Source organism: Mustela putorius, unplaced genomic scaffold (genome assembly GCF_011764305.1).
Source record: "Mustela putorius furo isolate JIRA1106 unplaced genomic scaffold, ASM1176430v1.1 tig00004035_pilon_pilon_pilon, whole genome shotgun sequence".
In the NCBI taxonomy this organism is placed as follows: domain Eukaryota; kingdom Metazoa; phylum Chordata; class Mammalia; order Carnivora; family Mustelidae; genus Mustela; species Mustela putorius.
The window spans coordinates 197,720-203,719 of record NW_025422171.1 but is presented as its reverse complement, the minus strand read 5'-3'; positions in this window follow the sequence as shown (position 1 = coordinate 203,719).

Sequence of the window (6,000 nt, the reverse complement as noted above, 5' to 3'; positions counted from 1 at the left end):
GAAAAGAGAAACAAAATTGGGAGCAACACGTTGCCTGATTTGAAAGGGTACTATGAAGTTGTGATCACCAAGACAGCATGGGACAGGCATAAAAACAGAGCCATAGACCAGTGTAACACAGTATAGAGCTGAGGTATGAACCATCAAATCTATGGTAAAATAACCTTCAAGAAATCAGGAAAAAATATACAGTGGGAAAAAGGCAGTCTCTTCAATAAATAGTGCAGGGAAAACTGGGCAGCTCTATGTAGAAGAATGAAACTCGACCATCCTCTTACACCATACACAAAGATAAACTCATAAAGGATAAAAGACCTGAACATGAGACAGGAATCCATCAGAATCCTAGAGGAGTACATAGGCAGTATTCTCTTCGATTTCAGCACAGCACCTTCTATCAAGTTATGCCTCCAAACCAAAGGAAACAATAGCCAAAATAAACTTCTGGGACTTCATCAATATCAAAAGCTTCTGCAGAGCATAGGTAACAGTTAAGAAAGCAAAGGGGCAACACACGGAATGTGATAAGATATTTGCAAATGACATGACAGACAAAAGGTTGATATCCAGGAACTATGAAGATCTCCTCAAACTCAGCACACACAAAACAGATAATCATACCAAAAAATGGGCAGAAGATATGAACAGACACTTCTCCATGAAGAAATCCAAATGGCTATCAGACAGCTGAAGGAATGTACATCATCACTGGGCATCAGGGAGATTCAAATTAAAACCACATTGAGATGTCACCTTACACCAGTTAGAATGGCCGAAATTAGCAAGACAGGAAACAAATGTGTGCAAGAGGATGTGGAGAAAGGGAATCCTCTTACACTGTGGGTGGGAATGCAAGTTGGTGCAACCTCTTTGGAGAACAGTGTGGAGAGTCCTGAAGAAATTAAAAATAGAACTTCCCTATAACCCTGCAATTACACTCCTAGGTATTAACCCCAAAAATACAGATGGCATGAAATGAAGGGCCGTCTGTAACCCAAATATATAGCAACAAAGCCACAGATGCCAAACTGTGGAAAGAAAAAAGATGCCCTTCAACGGAAGAATGGAAAAGGAAGATGTGGTCTATGGAGTATTATGCCTCCATTCAGAAAGGATGAATACCTTTCTGAAGGTAGCAACATGACGGGATTGGAAGAGATTCTGCTGAGTGAAATAAATCAAGCAGAGAGAGTCATTTATCATATGGCTTCACTTCTGTGTGGAATATAACAAATAGCATGGAGGACAAGGGGAGATGGAGAAGAGAAGTGAATGGAGGGACATCGGAAGGGGAGGGGAACCATGAGAGACTATGGACGCTGAAAAAGAATCTGAGGGCACCTTTTATTTCTCTTTGTTGTTTGATTCCTGTTGCTAGGACTTCTAATACTATGTTGAACAAGAGTGGTGAAAGTGGGCATCCTTGTCTTGTTCCTGATATCAACGGGAATGCTGCAAGCTTTTTCCCATTGAGGATGATATTTTCTGTGGGTCTTTCACAGATAGATTTGATGAAGTTCAGGAATGTTCCCTCTATCCCTATACTTTGAAGCATTTTAATAAGGAACGGATGCTGGAATTTGTTAAATGCTTTTTGTGCATCAATTGAGAGGACCATGTGGTTCTTCTCTCTTCTCATATTAATTTGTTCTATAAAATTGATTGATTTGCGAATGTTTAACCATCCTTGTAGGCCAGGGATGAATCCCACCTGGTCAGGGTAGATAATCTTTTTAATGTGCTGTTGGATCCTGTTTGCTAGGACCTTGTTGAAAATTTAGCATCCATATTCTTCAGTGATATTGGTCTGAAATTCTCCTTTTTGGTAGGGTCTTTGCCTGAAAAACAATCTGAGGGGTTTGAAGTAGCATGGGAGTGGGAGGGTGGGGTACCAGGTGGTGGGTATTATAAAGGGCAAGGATTGCAAGGAGCACAGGGTGTGGTGAAAAAAATAATGAATACTCGTAAGCAGAAAATAAATAAATTTAATTAAAAAAATCTCTACAACAGTAAAAAAAATATCTGAAGCATTGAAAGAGAGGGGGTGGGATGTTGGGGAAACACATGGTGGGTAATAGAGAGGGCACGGATTGCATGGAGCACTGGGTGTGGTGCTAAAACAAAGAATACGGTTACACTGAAAAGAAATGGGAAAACAAACACAAGTATACGCCAATAAGCTAAGCAACCTAGGTGAAATGGATGCATTCCTAGAAAACTGTAAATACCAAAATAGAACCAGGAAGAAATGTACAACCTGAATAGACCGTTATCCAGTAACGGGATTAAAGCAGTGATCAAAAACTTCCCAAAATCAAGACCTCAGTACCTGACGGATGCCTTAGCGAATTCTACCAAACGTTAAGAAAAGACTAACACAGCTTCTCCCGAAGCTCTTTCCAAAATTTGAAGCAGAAGTAAAACTTCCAGACACTTTTTATGAAGCCAGAATTACCCTGATCCACAAACCAGGCAAGACGTCACCAAAAAGGAGAATTTCAAACCAATATCACTGATGAATTGGATGCTAAGATTCTCAACAAGATTCTAGTTCCTAGGAACCTACAGTACATTAAACAGTCATTACACCAAGACCGAGTAGGATCTATCCCTGGGTTGCAAGGTTGGTTGACATTCACAAATCAATCAATGTCATAGAAGAAATTAAAAAATGAAGAGAGAAGAACCACATGGTCCTTTCAATTGGTGAAGAAAAAGAACTTGACAAAATCTAGCATCTCTCCCTGCCTAAACTGCTGCAAAGTATAGGGATAGAAGGAATATTTGTCAATTTGATAAAATGTTTCTAGGAAAAACCCACAGTGAATACTATCATCAGGGGTTAAAAACTTACAGCCATTGCTTTGAAATCAGAAACATGACATGGATGCCCACTCTCACCACTCTTGTTCAACATAGGATGTGAAATTCTAGCAACAGCAATCAGACAACAAAGAGAAATTAAAGGTATCCAAATTGGCAACCAAGAAGTTAAACTCTCTCTCCTCACAGATGACATACTTGATATGGAAAACCCAAAAGACCCCGCCCCCAATCTACCAAAACTCATAGAGCAATTCAATAATGTGGCAGGATACAAAATCATGGTACAGAAATCAGTGGCTTTCTTCTACATTATCAATGAAAATAAAGGGAAATTAGAGAATCAATTCCATTTACTACAGCACCCAAACATTAAGATACCTAGGAATAAACCAAACCCAAGTGGTAAAGGATTTGTACTTGAGGAACCAGAGAACACTCATGAGAGAAATAGAAGAAAACTGAAGAGAAGGAAAACAACGGCACTCTCATGGACCGGAAGAATAAACATTGTTAAAATGTCTATACTGCCTAGATCAATTGATTCATTTAATGCCATTACAATCAAATTTCACCAGTATCTTTCAAAGAGCTGTAACAAACACACGCCTAAAATTTGTGTGGAATCAGAAGCGACCCCGTATTGCTAAGAATTGCTGAAAAGAGAAACAAAACTGGGAACACCATGTTGCCTGATTTCAAGGGTTACTATGAAGCTGTGATCACCAAGACAGCATGGGACTGGCATAAAAACAGACCCATAGACCAGTGGAACACAGTAGAGAGCTCAGATATGGACCATCAACTCTATGGTCAAATAATCTTCAAGAAAGCAGGAAAAATAGTACAGTGATAAAAAGACAGTCTCTTCAATAAATGGTGCAGTGAATACTGGGAAGCTCTATGTAGAAGAATGAAACTCGACCATCCTCTTACACCATACACAAAGATAAACTCATAATGGATAAAAGACCTCAATGGGAGACAAGAATCCATCAGAATCCGAGAGGAGAACATAGACAGTAATCTCTTTGATATCAGCCGCAGCAACTTCTTTCAAGATACGTCAACAAAGGCAAAGGAAACAAAAGCCAAAGTAAACTTCAGGAACTCACCAAAATCAAAAGCTTCTGCACTGCATAGGAATGAGTCAAGAAGCAAAGAGGCAAACCACGGAGTGTGATAAGATATTAGCAAATGACAGGGCAGACAAAAGGTTGATATCCAGGATCTAGGAAGAACTCCTCAAACTCAAGATGCACAAAACATATAATCATATCACAAAATGGGCAGAAGATATGAACAGACACTTCTTCAATGAAGACATACAAATAGCTATCAGACAGCTGAAGAAATGTTCATCATCACTAGGCATCAGGGAGATTCAAATGGAAACGGCATTAAGATGTCAAACTACACTAGTTAGAATGGCCTAAATTAGCAAGACAGGAAACAACATGTGTTGGAGAGCATGTGGAGAAAGGGGAATCCTCTTACACTGTGTTTGGGAATGCAGGTTAGTGCAGCCTCTTTGGAGAACAGTGTGGAGATTCCTCAAGAAATTAAAAACAGAACTTCCATATAACCCTGCAAATACACACCTAGATATTTACCCCAAATATACAGAGGGAGTGAAAAGAAGGGCCATATGTAACCCAATGTTTAGAGCAGCAATGGACACAGTTGCCAAACTGTGGAAAGAACCAATATGCCCTTCAACGGAAGAATGGATAAGGAAGATGTGGACCATATACACTATGGAGTATTATGCCTCCATTTAGAAAGGATGAATACCCAACTTTGGTAGCAACATGGACAGGACTGGAAGAGATTCCAGAGTGAAATAAATCAAGCAGTGAGCGGCAATTATCATATGGTTTCACTGCTGTGTGGAGTATAACAAATAGCATGGAGGACAAGAGGAGTTGGAGAGGAGAAGGGAGTGGAGGGAAATTGGAAGTGGAGGGAAACCATGAGAGACTATGGACTCTGAAAAAGAATCTGAGGGCACTTTTTATTACTCTTTGCTGTCTGATTCCTGTTGCTAGGACGTCTAATATTATGTTGAACAAGAGGGGTAAAAGTGGGCATCCTTGCCTTGTTCCTGATATCAACGGGAATGCTGCAAGCTTTTTCCCATTGAGGATGATATTTTCTGTGGGTCTTTCACAGACAGATTTGATGAAGTTCAGGAATGTTCCCTCTATCCATATACTTTGAAGCATTTTAATCAGGAATAGATGATGGATTCTGTCAAATGTTTCTTCTGCATCAATTGAGAGGACCATGTGGTTCTTCACTCTTCTGTTATTAATTTGTTCTATCACATTGATTGATTTGCAAACGTTTAACCATCCTTGTAGGCTAGGGATGAATCCCACCTGGTCATGGTGGATAATCTTTTTAATGTGCTTTTGGATCCTGTTTGCTAGGATCTTGTTGAGAATCTTAGCATCCATATTCATCAGTGATATTTGTCTGAAATTCTCCTTTTTGGTAAGGTCTTTGCCTGAAAAACAATCTTAGGGGTTTGAAGTGGGGGGGGGGTGGGAGTTTGGGGAACCAGTTGGTGGGTATTATAGAGGGAATGGATTGCGAGGAGCACAAGGTGTGGTGAAAAAAAATGATTACTGCTTTGCTGAAAATAAATAAATTTAATTAAAAAAATCTATACAACATTAAAAAAAAGTATCTGAAGGCATTGAAAGAGTGGGGATGGGATGTTGGGGAAACACGTGGTGGGGAATAGAGAGGGCACGGATTGCATGGAGCACTGGGTGTGGTGCTAAAACAATGAATACGGTTATATTGAAAAGAAATTAGAAAAAAAAAGTATATGCCAATAAGCTAAGCAACCTAGGTGAAATGGATGCATTCCTAGAAAACTGTAAAATCCCAAAATTGAACCAGGAAGAAATGTACAACCTGAATAGACCATTAACCAGTAACGGGATTAAAGCAGTGATCAAAAACCTCCCAAAAGACAAGACCAGGAGACATGAAGGATGCCCAAGCAAATTCTACCAAACTTTAAGAAAAGAAGTAACACCTCTTATCCTGATGCTCTTTCCAAAATTTGAAGCAAAAGGAATACTTCCAGACACTTTTTTTGAAGCCAGGATTACCCTGATCCACACACCAGGCAAAGTCGTCACCAAAAAGGAGAATTTCAAACCA